Here is a 21,005-nt window from a genome sequence, read left to right as displayed (position 1 = left end):
CTTCAACCCACCAAATCAGAAAAGGAAGCACATTTTGATTACCCCAAAGCTTGGCATTTCTCATTTCAAGGGGAACAGTGTTGGTTCATTATAAAGTCCAATTATCACCAAAATTTGAAAATGTCTGGAAAACAGTTTTCTAGCCCAAATTCAACTTTTACCTTAACTCAGCAAAGCAAGTAACATGTTTAAATGCTTTACTGAAAAACAACCTCTGAAAAGTACAGTGTAATTCATTTATGTCTGATAAACCACCAGTGATAAGGGATTGACCAAACATCTTAAATTCACCTCGGAAGCAATACAAACAACAGTTTCTGAATTAGACATCTCTTCTGGTCCAGCCTTTGTAGAACAGACTCCCTAGTAGAGCTTTAAAATGTTTCCTGCATCCAACTGTGTTGCAAATGTCACTAGAATAGCTCCTTCACAGTTGTCTGTGTCTGACCCTCACAAAATCTATTAAGATAAATATCAGTTAAAATTTGAGATAAGTATATAGTTAAGTGAATGAAAATAGTCTTATTAGTTTCTCTTCTCAATGAGAATTCAGTTAGTCTACCCAAGTTCACCATTTGTTGTACATCAGCCCCAGATAACATGATCTTGAGCCAACTAGGAGTCAATGTACAGATTTATTTTCCCTTAGGATTTGTGCCCCTGTTATGTGATGATGGAGAGAGAAAGAACCAAGATCATTAGGAGGACTAAAATGAGAAAATTAGAGGAGAACAAGAAAGCCCTCTAGTATTAATTTTACTCATAGTCTCTTAGTACGGTCATATCTTCTGAAGTTAGAGGCACACATATATAATCTGGGAAGTCTTCCAGATTTCTTTTTAAGGAAATGAAGTTCTCAACACCGGCTGCATTAAGAAGGGTATTTTTGGTTTTCCACAATGCCATCAGCAGTGCTGAGTAGGGCTCTGAATACATACTTGGAGGTTGTGCAGTATGTAGCTCTGTCCTTGTAGAGCTAAAAAAGCTGTCATCACCATACCAAGTGCGCTATGCATCCAAGTTTCCCAGCAACTGTGCTACATCACATGTTTGTGCACTGCTCTACAGCAAAACCCATCACAGGGCTGGCTACTTACAGCGCAGCTCTAATCCAGGATGTTAGCTTGCAAAAAAAAAAAAATTTAAAAAGAAAATACAGCTATTTTTGATAGCTATTTCAGCTATTTCAACTGTGAAAATCATCTTTAAAATGTACATTTATTACATGAAGACATGTTCACTGACAACTACAAAACCTAAAGAAAGCCCAGTATTTCCCAATACCTACTTCTCCATGTAGCAGAAGTATTTAGTCAATGCACTAATGCCACAGTCCAAAACTGTTTCACCTCCCTCAAGTTTCAAAATTCTCATTCGTGTTTCTCTTGAGCACCCAATCATCTAGCATTCCCTACCATAACTGCTATAAGGTATTTCCACAAACTGAGGATGAATATATTAAGTAAATAAATAATAATTTAAAAGACCCCATGGGATTGTATAAAATAAATTAGGGTAACTAGAAATCTCTGTACCTTGGGATTGCATCCTTGCCATGCGATGACAGAGACAGAGAGAATAAAGATCATTATGAGGGCTAAAATGAAAACATTGCAAGAGAACAAGAAAATCTCATCTGCTGAATTATTTCATTGACTTATATGGAGCTACACTGATTTACACAGTTAAAGACTGCTTCATTCAGCTGAACTAGCAAAGACCATCATGCTAAACACAATGTCAAAATACAACAATATTCAGTACATTTCCTTATATCAGATTTGAGAATGTCTCCATTGCAGAATGTGAAGAAGATATCACTGAATTTACAGGGTGTCACAGAGCCCAGGAATCTCGCCACTTGTTCACAGTAGAGTGTTTGGGATTAAAACATTTCTCGTGAATAAATTAATGAAGTAATATAAAAATTGACAGCTCAGCTATAACATCTGCTCATCCATTAAAAAAAAAATCACTCCACCCAGCTGAGTGGGTGAAGTAAATTTTACAAGGTTGAATTAATGTAGGTAGTGATGGAAATATGACCTTTTTCAATCAGCATAATTTCAAAATAAATTCTTAAGTAATAAAAAAAATTAAAATATGCATGCTATAGCTAGTAGAGTGACATGATTTGGATTAATCAGCCATGGCTGTACTCTGTTATTGGGCCTGCCCCATTAGTCCTTAGCATTCTTCTCTCCCACCTGCAAAGAAACCTACAGCAAATTGCATAGAAATGTGGTTTACGCAACAAACAGTTTTTTGAACCAGTATTCAAGTGTGTTTGAAATTATCTGAAAAAGTTCAGTCTATATTGAGTCATTTCATTTTTCAGGACAAAGTTTTCACGAATGACACATCATTAGAAGAAAGGTACCAAATATTTGAACAAATTTTCTGAAAAGAGTCTGAAATGAACACAATCTCATCAAGAAAGCTCAGCCCATTACTAGCATAAGACATAAATGCCAACTCAACAAAATTAAGCACCGACTGAACTTTAAGCAGAAATTTTCTTTCAAGAGAGCAGGTGCCCAAAAGTAAAACAGCCCATGTTTACTGACATGTAAAAGCAGAGGGGAAAACTGGTAAGAACTCAGAATTTCAAATGTACAGATACCATGGGAAAATGAGTACTGTGTAACTGCAAAGCCTAGTTTAAGAATAAACCCACTTTAAATAAGAAAAATATAAAAATACAGAAACACAGTAGTTTATGGTGTATCTCCCTCCTTCAAAGGAGCATTCTGTGAATCTGTCTGCTCGCCTAATGGTTACAGGTATGAGATGTTAAACGCTGCTCTGACCCTCATGCACGTAAGCACCTTGATAATAACATTTCTCTGTCATAACCACATTAGGGCTGCAAACGTCCATGCATACACGTGTAACACTGGGGCTACCCAGCTGCAGCAGGATTACAGTGCAAATTGGTTTGACCTATGTATGTAATTTTACTATCTTCACAGGGCTGCATTCTCTTCTTGCTGATATGCTCAGTGATTATTTCTTGTCTTTATCTTTTGTGCTTGTTTGTTTGCTTATTTAAGTGGTAGCAGTGTAGTGACCATGACAAATAGCTTGGAGGATTCCAAACAGTTGAGTATTTTCTTCTTTAGCAGCTTTATAGCAACTCTTTATCAGCAGCTTCTCCATTCCTGTGCCTCGAGAACACCCCCATTTCTTTGAGGTTTGTTCTTCCACTGTGCACCACTCACCCCAACACTCCGACTCCTCCAGTCCCTTGATGAATTTGCTCATGGGCTGAGAGCACATTTGCCAACAGGAGTGTAGTAAGGACTACTCTCCTTTTCTTTCATTTACAATTAGCTCTTGGTGATGTATTTGAAGAATGAAGCTCCGAGCAGACCACTCGGAGGAGATCAGTCAGGAAAAGACCCTTTGCAAAGATGGTCAAAATGTCCTTAGAGGTTGCTAACATCAATCTACACACTGCTGTCAGGGAACTCCTGCGTTCTGGCTCTCCTAAGCATACGTTCTTCCACGAGGAAAGTCCCTTGCCTCTCTGACTGGCAGTAGGGGGAAAAAAACCCAAATAAACAACAACAAAACGTTCACAGGGCTGCTGCATTCACATAATAGCGTGCAAGGAGCAGGTGGGGGGGCGAGTATCTTGGTTCAGTTTAAGATGACTGACCTTAGTGATGACACTGAAGCAGCTACACAAATTACGTTTAACACTGCAGCTTCATGTGTATTCAGAAGCCAGCCTTAAGTTAATATAGTGTATTTTCGAAGTTACCATACGGTGCATGTTTAGAACTCCAAATGGAAGCCATTCCCTTCGCTCAGCATGTGCGATAAACCTGGTAAATTAGAGATTTGTTTATATTCTGAGCAGGTAACAAGAAAACAACATACCTACTGCAGTTCAAGGATTGCATTTCAAAAGTGGACTATAGTACATTTGCACTCTGGTATCATACTTACATTTTGTAACACTTGGGTATTCTGCAAGTAGCAGGAGTAGTCGTTCTCTAAAGCCTTTTGGTAAAAAGAATAGCATTTCTACTGTGATTAGACTTGTTTAGATAATCTTATTAAATTCAGAAATCACAACTCATCTGCAAACAGCTGCATTTCCCAAAAATCTATATGCACTAGGGTTTTGGTGATAGACAAAGTCTAAATAGGGAAACTCTAACTTCTGGTTTTACAAAACCTGCTTTGACCATAATTAGGTTTTCATTGAAAGCACGTTAAGCACCTAGCAAACCGGGGCGCTTATCCATGGCTGAGGCCTCCAGACAACTGCCCCCATATAAATGATACGTAATCACAAGAAAACAAGAACTCAATTAATATAACTGTAAACTGCTAACTTGGTCAGGATCCAAGGTTACAGAGAGATGCTGAGCCACATCAGCAAGTGCATACAGATTACGGAAGAGATGTAACCTTGCACTATGGAGAGCATCTCAGTTGTGTTTCATATGTATTCTTCACAATTCTTACAAGGGATAGTTCCAGCTCAGGAACAAAACCAGCCTTGCTCCAAGGGTATTGTACGTAAAGATTAACAGTGTCAAATGGTGACAGCACTATCGTAAATTCCAAGCACACAAAAACTAAGATGTTAAATCCTATCTCTATAACTTCTGTTCCTCTCAATGCGAAATTCAGAAGGTGTTGAATGGAAGTGATCACAGAAAGTAGTAGCTTGATTGATAAAGTCCCTATCTGGTCATTTACGATCTGGCTGAAGGAGAAGCAGCTTTTGCCAGACAGAAAAGCAATTAATCTGCAAACAAGCCGAGGAACAGCAGGGCTGTGCATTGGAGTCTCAGGCTGCTGGGAGCTCATGAGAGGAGATAAGACTGCAGCCTGCTATTTATTGTACATTTTAATTAAGTGCTTGTTAACGGCAGTTATCTTAACAGTCATAAAATTACTGTTGTAATGCATTTTGTTTGAGGAAAAAAAAAATGGAGGGAGCCGAAGGACTTTATGAAAGCAGTCACAGATTGCTTTCACTTTAAATCAAAGAATAAATTCTGAAGAGGAGGGATGTTGCAATGATCTAAGCCGAGCCACTAATGGTTATTTAATGTGGCCATCAGTGTTTGTAAGTCCCTAGCATACGGAACGTACACAATAGCCTCCAAACCCTCTTTAACACTTATTTGAGATGACAGGAAAAATGAAACCGTTTGTGCTTTCAATGGAAAAGCAATCATTGGTACATTATATTCTGCTTGCCCTATCATGCTAATGCATGGTAAAAATGTCACCAAATGTATTTAAGGACCTGATGGAGTGTTGCTGTTTGATTCCTGTTACCGGGCTGATTAATAAAAATCTTCAATTTGTATGTAAATGCAGTGGGGTTTCATATCATCCGCATACCTGCACCTGGAGAAAATAATAAACTGAAGTTTAATGCAGCAATTATAAGCATTTATGGAACTCTTTAAAGAGGCTGCCTGCATCCCCTGACCATCAAGATGAGATATTCACAGAGGAATATTACTGATGCTCAGACAAGCAGGGCTGCAGATGGTCCCCAGTGCAAATGCTGCCAATGCAGATTAACTCACTGACTCATACTCACTTTGGTACAACAATGTAAGCTACTTATTGCTAGACAAAAGTGTCATATTTTTCCCTACCTCTGAAATAAAATTGAACTGTTCTTTGGAGTAGCGGGAAGGGTGGTAATTAACATTTCAAATGAGGTGTGTTTGCATCATTTACACTTTTCCTGACATCATTTAATTCCCTTGTGCATATGTTCCCATGACAACATCATCACCACAGATAAAAATCGCATCAGTACAACAGAAACTCTTCAAGATATATGACAACAGCTGTTTATTTTTTTAAAAATCCCTCTAATGATCTTCGGACTTTTAACCAGTGACCTCCTAATGGCTGATCCTTAATAAAACAAAGTATGCAGCTATTTGCATCTTCACAGACTGATATTGGAAAGGGTTTGTGGTTTGGGTACTAATGGAATAATAAGTATCATGTATTGGATATGGTCATGTGGAGGAATACATTACAACATAGATAGATATCAGCTTTGATGTATGCCCATGCACAAGCTCTGCCCACGTAGCAATCCATGATTAAGTGCATATGACATAGATGTTCTTAGTTTGTTGTAACCATCTGCTAATCTACAGTTGCAAATTTCAGTGAATGTGCTCAAAATGAGAAACAAACATATTCAACTATAATCCCCGTGAGACACTACACTGGATGAATTATTGTTCTATTGTTTCAACACTGTATTTTTATTGGAGTGCAATTCTTCACTAACTATTAGCAGAGTACCAATGTGTTTTAATGACTGTGATGCTCCTCACAGATTACAGTCACAGAATGAAATCAGTGAGCTACCAACAGCACAACTACAATTAGTCTCTTATTAAATAGTCTCAGACAAGGCTTTAACTTATCCCATCCACAACTGAGTGCTCTGTTGACACTGAAGAGCTGTTTTTATTCTGCTTCACATGGTGCATGATCAAGCCACTCTCCTTAAAGAAGTTTCGTGGAAGATCACCCTTGTTTTTAAGCCAGCCTCCAGCTTGTCACCAAACAATAGTGCTCAGGCCCAGCTGTGGCACATTTGGCTAGCACACAGCACGTACCGCCTGAAAAGCTGTTCCTTGGCTCTTATGGGGTAAAAGCAAAACACATACCCTGCTCAGATAGCCATTCAGTGTTTTAACCAAAAAGCACACCAAGAGGCACTTTTTTGGGCACGCTCTTTCACAAGTAACTGTTCCAGAGGCAGCTTCCCAGTGTTGTGCGTTGACAGACTGAATAAATCCTTACCAAGAAAGTCTTTCCCTCCAGATGTAGCTCTAAATCCAAATTCCAAGCAATACTAACTGTTGAGAGAAAAGCACCTGTATTATAGGTCTCCAAACCCAAAGAGGTGTCAGAATCCATTCTGGGGGAGAGGGGCTTGGCAATTACCAGCCAAACAATTGTTTGTTTACCATCCTAAATAGCAAGCGTAGATTCAGACAGTCAGCAGTGCAGTAACATCATGCTGCAGAGGGAGAGCTGTACTACCAAGATGCTTCAGAGAACCATCAGTCACTATATTCACTTGTTAGGCGACATGTCAGACAGAAACTAGCCAGAAAGTTGTAGAAAGCAGACCCAATTTCTTGACATGTTCACAGAGATTATCTGTTTTTTACCCAGGGTTCCATCCAACCTGGGTAAAAAAAAAAATCTGCTCTTCAACCTGCAGTTGGTGAACTTGGAAGAATTCAACTCCTGCTGTGGTTTCATGTGTCTCACTAAATACAAGTGCTGTTACTCCCACACACCACTCTGCTCACTCAGCCCCGTTCTGGAAGGACAGGGGGAAGAAACTGAAGCACCACCATTGCCAGATGGACACAGTGACTAAGACTAAACCCCATCAGACTAAATGGGAACTCTATTGTTGTTGCTAGCAGACTTTGGATTAGAAACCTCAGGTCTCAACCAATTCCAATTGTACAGCTCTGCCTACCTCTTAGGGAAAAAAAATCACCCTGGTATCAACACTTTGTCAGTGCACACCTCTGCAGTCACCCCTGCACAGAGGCAAGGAGAGCTGGCACTGCAGAACCCCTGAGCTGTGCAGGACTGACACCAATGAAAGTCCACTTTGCTTGTTATCAACAGAGCTGGCAGCTGAATTCAGATGATAAAAGTCTTTATCGCTGGTCAAAACACAAGAAACAGAAAGCTTGCCAGCCAGTTTGCAGATCCCAAGTAGGCTCTGCAGCAATTACTAAAAAATAAGTTTATGTCATTAATACTGAAGGATAAATATGGATCCCCACAAAGACAGATATAAACACTTCTGACTACATTTAACAAAAGATGTATGACTGCTAAAGTCAAGAAATTAAGTTTCAATTGCAAACAGGATTATAGAATTTTAAAAGTCTCAGAGGAATTCAAAAGTCAAAGGTATTGTTGATCTTCACTTTCTTCCTCTCCTGCTTTGGACCAGAATCATGTTGGCTCTTATGTGGTAATATCCTCAGAGAAAAGAGACTTCATGGAGATTTCATTTTTTTACTTTTTTTTTTTTAATATCTGTGCCATCACATTAGGATAATGAATCCATGTATATTGCTTAAACCTTGCCCTTGTACTAACTTTACAAGTATGTGAAGAAATTTGATTAGCCACATTTATAAAGTGACCTGAGAACGACAGGTGAAAGGGACTGTATTTTGCTGTTCCCTCCCTCCCTCCTTTGTCACTGCTTATTAAATGACTAATTGGCTTTAGACTGACCTACAGATTTTGGAAACCCTGTACCTACATCTTTGTGTCTACACACACGCATACATCTATACACCACTTATTTGCTTCTAATTCTATAAATCTTTCGAGAATCTCACTATTAAGTCTTAAACATGTAGGCTCTGAGCCTCTGGGCAACAGCTCCAAGCTGTGGTTTGTAGAGCACATTTGGAGCAGTACATAAAGCGCTTGTTGATGGCTTGAAAGGAGCTGGACAGCTACCCAGTGACGGCATCTCTTTTCTACCTCTTTGGACACCTCATCAGCTCATTACACAAGAAAGTAACATAAAGGGAATTGTAGTGTAATTCAGTTGGTGGGAACCAGGAGAAAGCCAGCTAAAAAGTTCTGAAAGGCACCTTAACGTATAGCACATACTGTGAAAATCTGTGGTGTCCTGAAGTTCAGTCTGCTGCGGCAAAGCTGCTCTGTGAATACAAATTAATTTATACAGAAAAAAAAGGTTCTTAAATAATGTACTTAGATATGTTTTGAATATTTAAAAAAAATAACTAATATCATACTGAATCCCTGCAGATCTGCTGGACTTTCAGACAGTAAGTCCATTTTGTAGTCATCACTGGTATATTCTACTATCCTCTTCACAGTTCATTACAGCTGAGGCCAGCTTCACGCATTTGCACGCTCATCTAGTTATATGTGTTACAGCACAGGTATTTGTAACCCAGTGTAGTACAAGCTATAGTGTTGATATAGTAACAGCAGTGTAAACATGCCCTACTTTTGTACAACTTAAGGCTGGCCTACGTGGTAATGTGACTGTATAATATGCTGCAGTATTCAGGCGTACTATTAACTCCACACTAATTATTGCATGTTCATATAAGGTGAGGTAGCTTACTCTTATGCAAAAAGAGAGCAAACCACTTCACACAAACGTACTCTACATCTAGTAGCCTTACCAGTAAAACAAATTAAATGTGCTAGGGAATACTCCAGGGCACCAAGGCTGGATGGCACCAAAGAGCTCACGTCTCCTCACTGTCAGAGCAAACAGGCAAGCTCGAGCTCCCAGCCATGGGCAGGGGGCTTCAGCACAGCGTGGCTCGTGGTCATCAAAAGCCCACTGAGAACCCTCCTGAGAACTTCCCCACATGGCTTTCCATGTGCCAGCACTCAGGAACGCTCCTCAGCACTGTTTAATTTCCTAGTCTAAATGTAGCCTGTGTCTGCTTGGGGGAGCAGGGTGAACACCAAAGCTATTTGGCAGTCACTCCTCCATGCGGGTAAGCACTTTTTCCACTCTTGTGTATGGGAAATATCAGCACATTTGTATCAAAGTAATTATCAGCAAAGTTAAAAGTAGTAAAACTTGTGTTTAGACAAGGCTTTAAAACTCCTTCTCCATTTGGAAAGTTGGTTTTACTGTTCTTCTACAGTATTTTCAATGGTTTCATGTATCATTCCCTGTTGAAGTCCAGGACTCTCTATGGTTTGGTGGAAAAGAATGGGTCTTATTACTCTGAGCTTTATTTTAGTTTTAAATGCCCACTGTAAGGATAAATTGCCTCAAAAAATACCTCCAAAACATTAGAAATTCTTCTTAACCTTGCCATAAAGATTTCTTTTACCACTGCGACCTTAATGAGAATGTTTCCCTTAAGAATTGTGGAGAGTTTTATGAGAAAGCAACAAGAAAACAGTGAGAAACCTTGGCAACATTGAGGGGGAAAAAAAAAATCAATAAAAGAAAAAAAACCAAAACAAAAATAAAATAATCTCTCAGAAAAAAGGCCAATACCAACTTCTAAGATGACCAAACTCTAATATCCTCTCATTTGTAAGTTTAATTTGTTTTCTGTACTATTTTTATCTCACTGAACTGGTACTATGTGAAGTACAGAAAAAAAGGTCTTTTACTTAGAAGAATTCTTGACTAGCTGTCTCCTAAATATGATATTCTTGGGAAAACAGGATATCACTTTAATAGATGGAAAGAACAGTCCGCAGCCACAATACACAAGACCTGATCTACAGCCTTAGCTAACCCACTGCTTCACATATGCCTCGTTTTAAGCATGCGACATATTCCCTAAAAGCCGCTAATTCTCAAACACCTCAATGGACCTAAAAGTGAAGCATCAGTTTGAGCACCCTGCCAAACCAATGCCTAGCATACCGTAATATAACCTCAGCCTACCTCCAAAAAAGCAAGAGTAAATACAGCATCCCAAGGACCAGCAGTGAAGGCATAACCCTAAAGATGGTGAGAAGCTGTCACAGCCATAAAGACAACACTCTGGAGAAAACCTGACCTCACTGATATACACAGGTCTTCTGCACTCTGTTCCAGAGCCCCAGGAGTTCTCTCAGTGGGCACACTTTGTCTATAAAAAAACAAAGCCTGACACCTCCAAAAACCCACACATGCTATATATTCTTAAATTAGCTAATTCCATGTAAAATAATTATTGCTTTTCCCTCATTTTGGTTTCAAAATATGGCCATCTTTAATCCAAACTGTTGGTATTTGGCTAAAGTAGGGGCTCTATTCAAAAACAGCACCACACAATAGCAAGGGCTTTCTGGTTAGGGACAAGTGAGCAGTTTCTCAAGACTCATACAGGTCCATGGGACCATCTCAGATGCCTCCAAAGGTCCTGAGGGAGCTGGCTGGTTTCATTACAAGGCCACCCTCTATCAGCCTTCAAACTGCCACATGAGGCTGGACCACACCTTCCTTGCTTAGAAGCTATTCAGGAGATAAGCTCTGGGAAAGGCAGGCTCAAAACACTTGTATTTTGGAGCATTTTCCCACTGCACATTCATTATTTGTAAACACTTGTATTTCCTAAAAGGTTATGATATGATGTTTGGATTTTCAGCAAAAATCCCAACATTTTAAATACAATTTTGTTAAAATTTCTATTTAGTGAAAAAGCATTTTTTTCCACTCAAAACACTTTTCTGTCCAAAAAAATGTCAAGCCTTTAGCTGATTGACAGTTCTAGAAGGGACAGCGAAAGACATTCACAGTTCTTTCACTAGTTTATACTGACTTATTACACAATTACACCATTTGAAAAGCAATTCTGAAAAAAATGCATCATGTTCAGTTACACATTTTGAAATTTGGTGACTGCCATAGCTTTTTAAAAAGCAAATGACATTTCTGTCTTGAGAACTGATTCCACTTATATATTATTTAAAGAACAAGTTCTTTTTGAAGCAGCAGGAAAATGAAACTATACAAACAGCAGAAAAAATATCAACATTGAAGATTGAAACTCCCTCAATTATATTTTATTCTGAGCCTTTAATCACAGTAATACCTTTCAAAGGGGTGGAAAGGAGTCATATCCTCTACAGCCATGAGCTTCCCACACTGGAAGCCAAGGAATCACGCACTGCAGTGATTCTTCCCATGTTCACAGCCTCTTGACCGAGACCACCACCTTTTTTTACGTCACAGATATAATATGGCATAAAATACTGATCTCTTCCAAGCTGAGTTAACTAAGTGAAAGAAACAATCCTACAATGCGATTTACACTATCAGACCTTAAAAACATGTCCAAGGAATTGCTGTAAGAAGAGAAGTAGAACTCCAACTGCTTTACTGTTTTCTACAACTGCCATATCAGGTCTAGATACTATATATGTGTTTGTAGTGGAAGCCAAAGAACTGAGTAAAACAGTCTTACCATTTGATCTCCTAGTATACATGCTGACAAGTCCTTCTAGGATACATACTGATAGTTAGGATGTATACTATTTCACAGATCTTTGAAGATAAGTAGTCTATTTATGTGCAGAAAAGTACTTTTCAAAGTTCAATATAATGACCAATATTTATTCAGAGATTCTAAAGTGTTTTCAGAGATCCTAAAGTGCTTCACAGACTCTACAGACTGAACTACATAAGCAGGGAATATTTTACCAACCACTGAATTCAGGTATCCCAAGCTTGCAAGACAGCAACCATTTAATATGGCAACACAATACCATATATGAGTTGAGGATATGAAAAAAACCCAGGAAAAAAATTAAGTAGCTATAACTTAAACTAATTGCTCAAACTCTGGCCAAGACAACAAAACTTGCATTCCTTCTGCTAGAAGCACCTATGTATCCTTAATGAAATGGCCACAATCTCAACATTACATCTCACTGAGAAAGTTATCATGTTCTCCATCCGGTGTCCCTCCCCGTTTCCATCACTAGCTATAACATTGATTCAGAAACTGACTCCAAGGGAAAAATACCACTCACTAATTACCATAGAGTGGTGTTCATTCAGCACTTCAGTTTTCCTTGGAGGCTTCTTAGCCAAACATTAACCCTCAACCAAACCAACCTCAGCTGTTTCAACATTCTCTTTTTCTATTTTTTTAATATGTATATAAAAAAGAAGAACCAGACCAGTTGCAGTCAGACTTCTTGGCAATTTAACATTTTAACCAAAGTAATTTATAAATTATGCAAGTGGAATATTTATTTATGTGAAGAATTTTGTGGGTTTTTTTTAAAGGTGGGATTGGAACTGCTTTCATATAGTAAGTGACTGAGAAATCTCTGAATGTTGTCTCATATAAACTTCACGCTAGCCGCAATGCTACAGAACAATTTTTCTTTTGTTGAGGGCATACGTACATTTTAATTAAATACTTCAATTATGAGACAGTTGCTTATATAGCTACATGAACTGAAAATGGTTTGGGTGTTAGTTTTTGATCTGTCCTAATATAAAAGATAGTGTAATTTAAACATAACAAAACTAGAGCGTTCTTCTCTCTGCAGTAAGAGGGGAAAGACACACAGCAGGAACTAAAGGAGGACTTGAAAGGAGCCGTGCTGGCCGTCTATCAGGGTCCCCCCTATTTGCATACCAAAGGTACCAGACATCTGGGGGAGAGTCTGCGCGGTGCCTTACTGCCGTCTTCTGCGGGGCCTGCGCCGAGGGAATTCTCCCCCGGCCCGGAACGGGGCTTCCAGCCCTTTTATGCGGCTCCAGCCTGTTTACCTACCATAACGGGGTCAGAGCACAGGAAGAAATCTTAACCCTACATTTGAGGCAGAGAATGCTGCAAACCGAAGGACCTGGCCACATGTGGGATTCAGTCATCAGTGGCAACTCTGGTAACTGGCACTCATGTAAACCCCAAAAGTAGAACAAAAAGCCTCAGCTGAGCTGCTCCTGGCTTGAATTCTACTTTAAGACTAAAGTCACATTGGAAAAGTACTCTGAGACATTATAAACGGGCATCACAGAAATGGTAAGTATTTTTTTCCAGGCTATTTTTAGAAAATTACTGAAGAGCAAGATGTATACCTCTGCCATGTACGTGGTATTTTCCACATGTGCATCAATAACGCAGTCAGATGAGGATGGTCATATGTGAACGCGCACACCCAGAGTGAACACTGTGTTATTTTGTTATTTTTCTGGACGTTCTTTGGGGATGGTTTCCCCCCTTCCCCGCCTGACCACCGAATCACCACGCAGCCTCAGTGTGCTGCTGTGCTTGGACGTCCTCCAACTCTGGACACTCCAGAGTGTAAAGTCAAGTAGAGAAAGGAGGAGAATATAGAAAGATAAAGGGACTGAAAGGAAGGAAACTATCAAATATCACAATCCCAACAAGTCATTACTTTTCTCTGGGATCAGCTAGAGGGTTAGCAATACTCTAACTCCATGCCCAACAATAGTAGCAAATTAGTAAATGTGGTAAAACAATGACTACCAAACAGATTTCTTGCAAGTACAACTTTGAATATTTCACTCTAAAGCTCAAAGCAGGTACTGAACAACACTTTTGTAAAATACTGTTTTGCACAGACAACAAGAATTGTGCCCAGATATGTAAGACTGAAGGGTTGGAGTGGGCAAATGAACTATTTTAAACCACAACATAGCAGGAGAGCTGGCCAAGTACTACAGCATCTGAATATTTTTAAAGGAAATATTTTTATAAAATTTATCTGCTATAAAACCAGTTTAAAAATTCCCAGTACGTTTTTTAATGGAATCCCAGCTCCAGTGTATCAGGTAACATGTCTTAGTGAAACAAAGCATTCCTGGTTTTCAGCCAACTAATAATCAGGTTGCATTTGGTACCCCTTAATGGAAAGGAACAATTGCTATTGAAGGAACATAGCAATTAAATCACTAGGGCTAAATTGCCACAGCCTCCCAGTTAGCTTTAGGAGTGGGCTTTTTGTGATGCAATCTCCGCCAAAATTTCTTCACGAAGATTCTCTTGCAATGTGTCAGAGGGGGAGAAGGCAAAGGTTTGTTCTCCACCTCTGTTCAAAAGCAGCTCCTAACCCTGGAGGAACTTTGAGATTTGGGAGGCAAAAGCTCTCCGTTCAGAGGCCCCAGATTGCCACAGCCAACCAAATCCATCTTTGCCCCAATCTCCTGGCTTTTATTGAGATAGAAGGTCCCTACAAAGATTAATGTGATTTGCAAATGTATTACCTTTTCAATGAAACTCTTCTGGTAGGAAGGTGCATGTTGTTCACCTCTCAGCTCCATCTTCAAGCTATATTCACAAGCACATGTGGAAGAAGCTTTCACAGCAAGTAATTGGGGTGGGTATCACAACCAAAGTACTCCAGTTGCTGTTTTGAAAGCAGGCATCGAGATCTTCATGTAGATGTACAGATCTCAGAAGCATGATCTGGCCCCCGGACATGATAGGTTTCCTATAAAGAACAGCGTTACTATAATCCCTCTCTTGTCATGAAATATTCAATTTTCTTTTTCATTCTTAGAAAATAAAATGCTAAATTACCCAGTTTAGTAGGTCAATGTCAAAACTTATGATGAAAAAGAATCTTCCTAAGAGAGTTTCTTAAAACCTGTATAATCAGGTTGGTAATGCTGCCCACAGGGAAAACCCATTAGCAGAAATCTCTAACACATTTCAAAAAGCTAAACCTAAGTGGATTGTGGGTGTGCCTAACTTTGTTATATTGCAAGCAGCCCAACTCCTCTGAAAACGTTGCTACATCTCAGTGCATTGGTTTCCCTCTGCACATACTTGGTGTAGAGATCTGTTAATGCAGCCAGTAGGCAGATTTTACAAAGACGAAGAAAATAGATTTCGTCCTCCTCGCATAACTGGAAGAAATTTTGTAGCTGTTTTAAAGGGTTAAACTCTACTCCTGAACTTCAATACTCAGAAATTCTATGCACTCTCTTTTTAGAGTACTCTTCCTTCCTTCCTATCCGCTAACACAATAGGGAAAGCTTTGTTATCATTAATCATCTTCAGAGCCCTGGGGATTCTCCGAGTACAAGCACTGCTCCAGCCTCACTGGAAAAACCCACGCAGACACGCACCAAAGTTTCTGTCTGAGTTCACTCGTGCAGATTTTCATTAGTGACTGGATTTATGAGCTGGGAACGTGGTTAATGGTTCATCTAAAGTCAAAGGAACTAAATCTTTGATAATTATCACCAGAATCAATATTTTCAAATAAAGGATTTGAACTTTTTTTTTCCCCCTGTGCCATGAAGATCTGTAATCTGAAGGGGGGGGGGAGAAGATGGATTTTTCAGTACAAAAACCAAGTAACGTCTTGCAGTGCACAAAAACATCACAAGATATTAGAAAAGGCAAGATAAGCAGTCTGAATGTAGATAGAAATGTATCAAATAATATGCATTTTTGAGAGACAATAATTGTGCCTTAACAGAGAACAATTTATCCAGACAAAATACCTTAAATAGCAGGTACTGTATGAGTTTAGCAGCAATTATTTGACTAATTCATCTTGTCAGCCTCCTAACAAATAGCCCCCAAAAAAGCAGCCTGTCTCATCATTTCTGGAGACTTTAAAGGAAAAGGATATCCTGTAGAAATTAAAGAAAAGCAACATGGCTGAGAAAACATTTGTAAATAAGTCATCAACATTCTGATTAGATCTCTAACTCCTTGAGCCAAGTGTCTTGGTTTTTTTCATGCATTCTGCTACATATAACTAGTTTAAAAATTACACTCAGTACAGAAATAAACAAAAACAACGAACATAGTCCCGATTTCTCAAACAGCCTTTTTATCTGCAGGTGCAAATTCTGTGCTTATTTATAGTTGTTTCCTCAATGTAATGCCTGCTCTCAATAAAAGTATAGTGCTAGCATTAATATATCCAATTGCCTATCTGAAGCTGGAAGATATGAGGCTCAGGTGTGGAGAAGTGAGTTTTTTAAACTCTTCAAACAACACTTATGAATTCCCCAAACAATCCAGCAACACAATTCTTTAACTAAAAATAAATTAACAGCTTCTGATTGAGAGTCCAGTTTCAGCATCCCCAGTGCCATACAGATTGTACAGTACATTCGTGCTTAAAACTATGTGAACACCAAGTAGTTGTGCAAGTGTATGTTAAGTTACACGTCCCTAACAATCCACAAAATTATTATTTCTATGCATAATTGCAGCAACTATGCATGCAGGTTAGGTCCATATCATTGATTTTATGTGCCTACCCTCGTGCTGCTACAATACTGACAATTTGAATCTAATTTATTCTCATTGTTTATGCAAGAGGTAGCAAGATGCTGTGTGTACACACTGGACTGTGAGCTAAGACTTTGTGTCTTGCTCCACAGAAAGTGTAATCTAAACACAAAACCTGCACACTGGAGAGTGGATTGGTCTTCACTGAGAAACAGAAGGGAGGAAACACAAACATGCAACAAGAGATGACAGGAACAGTAAGGCAGAGGGACAGAGCGATTGGGCAGGACACAACAGAAATAACCACATGACGTAAAGGTTCACAGCAAAGGTGAAGACCTGGCACTCGGAGACTTTGGGAGGTGTATGGAAATGTCGTACCTTGCAAGGCTTTGGAAGGTAGGACTGCAAGCACGTTTTACATCAGATTTCCATTTATAAAAAGGGATTTTTCAGTGTTTTCCTACTTCAGAAGGACATTGAGAAGATAAATACAGTAAGGAAGAAGAGATGGCAACCAAATAGTGGCAATAGTGACCAAAGCTGGGGACATATCTGAGGCAGATTAAGAGAGGATGTGGCAGGTTAGGATAAGAGATCTGACTAGGATGCAGTAGGAGATGCTAAATAAGTAACAAATTATCTCCCTTCTACCCCAGACAATGTCTGTTCCCTCACCTACCGAGACCTCTCTCCAAAGGCACCAGGGTGTAAGGCCACATTGATGACAGTACTGCTGAAGTCAGGTTGCCTTTAGCAGGCTTTGGAGCAGGCACCCCTGAGATGGGTGGTCTCATCAAGCACAGTGTCCTCACCCAGGTGGCTTTTATCTGCCAGCCCCCGTGTTGTGGAGCCTGTTCTCCCAGATGCTTTATCCCATCATTTAAATACTGCTTTAGACAACATTTTTTTCCTCCTTTTGATTGATGTCCAGCCCAGCACATTATCCCTTCCTTTAAATTGATGTCACTTTCTTTAAGAGCCTAAGCGCTACTCTAAACCGTGTTTTAATTGCTATTTATATGTCCCTCAAGTGTGCAGAACCATGAATTGTTCAGCAAAGGCCAGGACATTTTATAAATAAAATCCTCACTTGCTACTGAGAATGATAATATTAGCTGGCAGCATCTGGATACACTTTCAAAGTAAAGATTTTACTTTTACAAGACAAGGCTAAAAAACACAGATGGCATAAGCTAGTGTGAAACCTGCAGAAAGCTTTTCCCCCCCCGTTCTTCGAATACCATCGTAAGTCGTTGAGTGGGAGGAAAGTTAAAGCTTACATACATCCCAGCATGCCAACCCATGCCCTACTGAGATACTTGACTGTCTAGTGCTTCTAAGCAGCTGGAAAAATGTCAAACTGTCATCACTGATTAAAATGGGATTTTATAGAAAGCATCACACATATTGTCAGAATTCTAGACTTATTTTGCATGATGGAAATACTAAAAGTTGATAATTTTGCTTCAAAACAGATTTTCCTCATGTTTCCCACTGTATTCTACTGGTATCTACTCAAGTCTGCACACACCCAGTAATTATGGGCTCCACCTTGTTTTGGAGAGTTGAGGATTTAGCCACCATGATTTTTCACTGGAAAGCCTGCACTCCTCCTAAACAGCCTGGAATCACGCAGATGTCTGCACATCAACATTTCTGCCACTTGCTGTCTCCAGGCTCGTTCCTGAGCACTTGAGCAGAGCTGATGCTGGTGATTTTGATCTCCACAGCTCACCTGCCGTTCCCTCCCTCAGCTAAGGAAGTAACTAGCTCTGTTGTAGCAAACACCTGGGTAGAGATAAGAGGACCACACGATCAAGGACTTACTGTATCAGCCTTTACTATTTGACACAGACTTTTGGATTGACAACCCAGAGCCACCTGACTTCCTTCTCCTCTTGAATCATGAGATCTACCATTATTTCAATTTCCCTAACCTTGAGAGTGAGCACAATACTGTTTCACCTGTACTCTCTATTGGGTAGGATACTCGGTGTGACACGTAATCCCTTCCTATGTGTGTGCAAAAACCTTGCTGATGTTCACTCACCAAAAACCTCCACGTGAACAAGACCTAGAAGACACTTAATGCTGAGCATGGAAAAGGAAGATCCACGAGTCAACAGCTGGTAGGAGATAGCACCTGGTAACATGAGGGAGAGCCCGAGTGCTGCTCCACACAGCCCCACCACAGAGCAGCCCACAGCAAGTGCCTTCTGCAATGGTGTCTTGTTAAAGGATTAATCACTTACAGGTTCAGCAAGTTCAGTTCTCCTCAGTACCACCAGAAAGACCGCATTAAGCACAGCTCTGCACTCAGCATGTCACTTGAGGTGAAGGTGCTTACTTCCCCCAGCCATGTCCTAACCCCACTCTGGGGCACAGGCTGCTGTGCACACCAACAGCCCCTTCTGTGTCAGGACAGGCTTTTCTACTGACGGGAGCTCCATGGCCACTGGTGCGTCACCAGGCCTGGTGGCACACAGGAAGAAGGCCCCACATGGACACACAGGCACAGCCACACACAATGCACCCAGGGCAACAGCAGCGCTGAGGAGCCTATCCTGGGCGGGTGCTTAAATACATTGGGCAGCACTGGGATTGGCCAGAGGGTGGGATGAGGTGAAGCAGAGGATTGGTGGAGAGCAGCTCTCTCTGTGTGGGGATTGGTTGGCAGCAGGGCTGTGGGTGGGGTGGCACCCGCCCCCATGCAGCCACCTGTGGTGAGGTGTCCCCGTCCCCCTGGGTGCAGCCCGGGGTAGGGTGGTGCCAGCCCTGTGGTGCTGGGGCAGACCCCGACCCTGACCCCGGGGTCCCACCCTGGGCAGGCACCCCAACCCTGCCGAGGCCCTGCTCCTCACCTCTCAGCTGAGCGCTCAGCCACCAGGCTGGCACACAAAAGCAGGAGCTGCATTCACAGCATCTGAATTTGGTTCCTTTTTTTTTCCTTTTTTTCTCTTTTTTTAATGCAGCTATAACTGTATCTTGCCAGAAATACACTACAGCTGCTCCAAGACAACCCACCAAACCCAGCCCTGTGCTGAGGCAGGCACCACTGGCCTCATCTCTGAAAGCAACGTGAACGTCAGTGGGAGATAAGTTCAAGCACGTTGAACTGGATATTGAGCCAGGCTTTTCAGAGCACAATTTTGGCTTTAAAAAGCTGGCCCAGGCCAGGTATCCACTCTTCTTTTAAAGCCTGTCCTCCTTGTGCTTCCCTGAGCAGCAGAGCCCTCAGGGATGCCACAGCCAGCTTCCTGCCGTCCTCCTGCCGAGCTGAACCGCAGTCGGGAGACCCAGGATGATGGTCTGCCCACCCCAAAACAGATCCCCCTGCAATCACCCATGCTTGCCGTTCTGCAGAGGATATCTATTTTAACACGTTTGGCTTGCAAGCTCAAGCTCATCCTCCGGGATGTGAAATGGAAACAAACCTGGATTACGGGATCCTCCACTGACATTTATGCTGTGAGGTCCTGGAGATAATCAAGTCATCTTGGAAGGAATGTGGTCAGTGGGTAAGGGGACAACCAACAGAGCACCATAAAAATATAAACTGCCATAGCAGTTCTTATTCCTTTTTTCTCTTCAGGCAGTCACTGCATCACTCTGAGTGATAGGAAATGGCCTCTATGGGTAAAATAAAGTGACCTTGTTGCAAACCCTTCCAAACAGAACAAACCGGTGTAAACGCAGCCCTCCCCACAGTGTGCCTGCAACCCTCCGCACCAGTGGCTAAACCTCAGCCTAACCCAGATCTCTGGACAAAACAGAAGGTTAAAAAGTTAATTTTTCTCACCTGGACAGCTCTGGATTGTTTTTAACCTCTCCCAGGACAGACTGCGATCAGGCAAAGGTGCAAAGAGAAATAGCTGTAAACTGAGCATTTCTCCAAACAAATAATCATCATACATTTGTCAGAGCAAGAACCCTTGAGATAGATACCACATATATTAGAGCCTGTTGTAAACAAAGAGTTTCCAAATATAATCGCTGGAAAGATGATGTTCAGCCCCTTAAAGGAAGCTCGCTGATTGCAATGTAAAATAAGAACTCAAAACTTGTACAAAGCTCCGGCTCTGTTCCAGCATGGAGCCCGCTGAATCGTAAGAGGTGGGCAATGCTGCAGCCCCAGCCCACCCCAAGGAGTCTGAGCTCCAGCGGAGAGCCTCAGGTGCACGGCCGCGCTCCCAGTGCCCTGGGTGCCTCTCGCAGGAGACACCTGCGCTGGATTTTGGAGAGATTTCAGCATTATCCAGCCCTGTGCAGCCCTTGCAT

General features: G+C 40.9%; 1 long non-coding RNA gene across 2 annotated transcripts in view; it reads right to left on the bottom strand.

Moving 5' to 3' along the window:
- LOC142603702 (uncharacterized) overlaps positions 1-21,005 on the bottom strand; it is a 127,997-nt gene that overhangs the window by 89,805 nt on the left and 17,187 nt on the right. For both annotated transcript variants that reach the window (XR_012837590.1, XR_012837591.1), the window contains one exon: positions 14,735-14,961. This is a non-coding gene — a long non-coding RNA (uncharacterized LOC142603702). The remainder of the gene's footprint in view (positions 1-14,734; positions 14,962-21,005) is intronic.

Source organism: Balearica regulorum, chromosome 13 (assembly GCF_011004875.1).
Source record: "Balearica regulorum gibbericeps isolate bBalReg1 chromosome 13, bBalReg1.pri, whole genome shotgun sequence".
In the NCBI taxonomy this organism is placed as follows: Eukaryota; Metazoa; Chordata; class Aves; order Gruiformes; family Gruidae; genus Balearica; species Balearica regulorum.
This window is presented reverse-complemented; position numbering and strand designations above follow the sequence as displayed.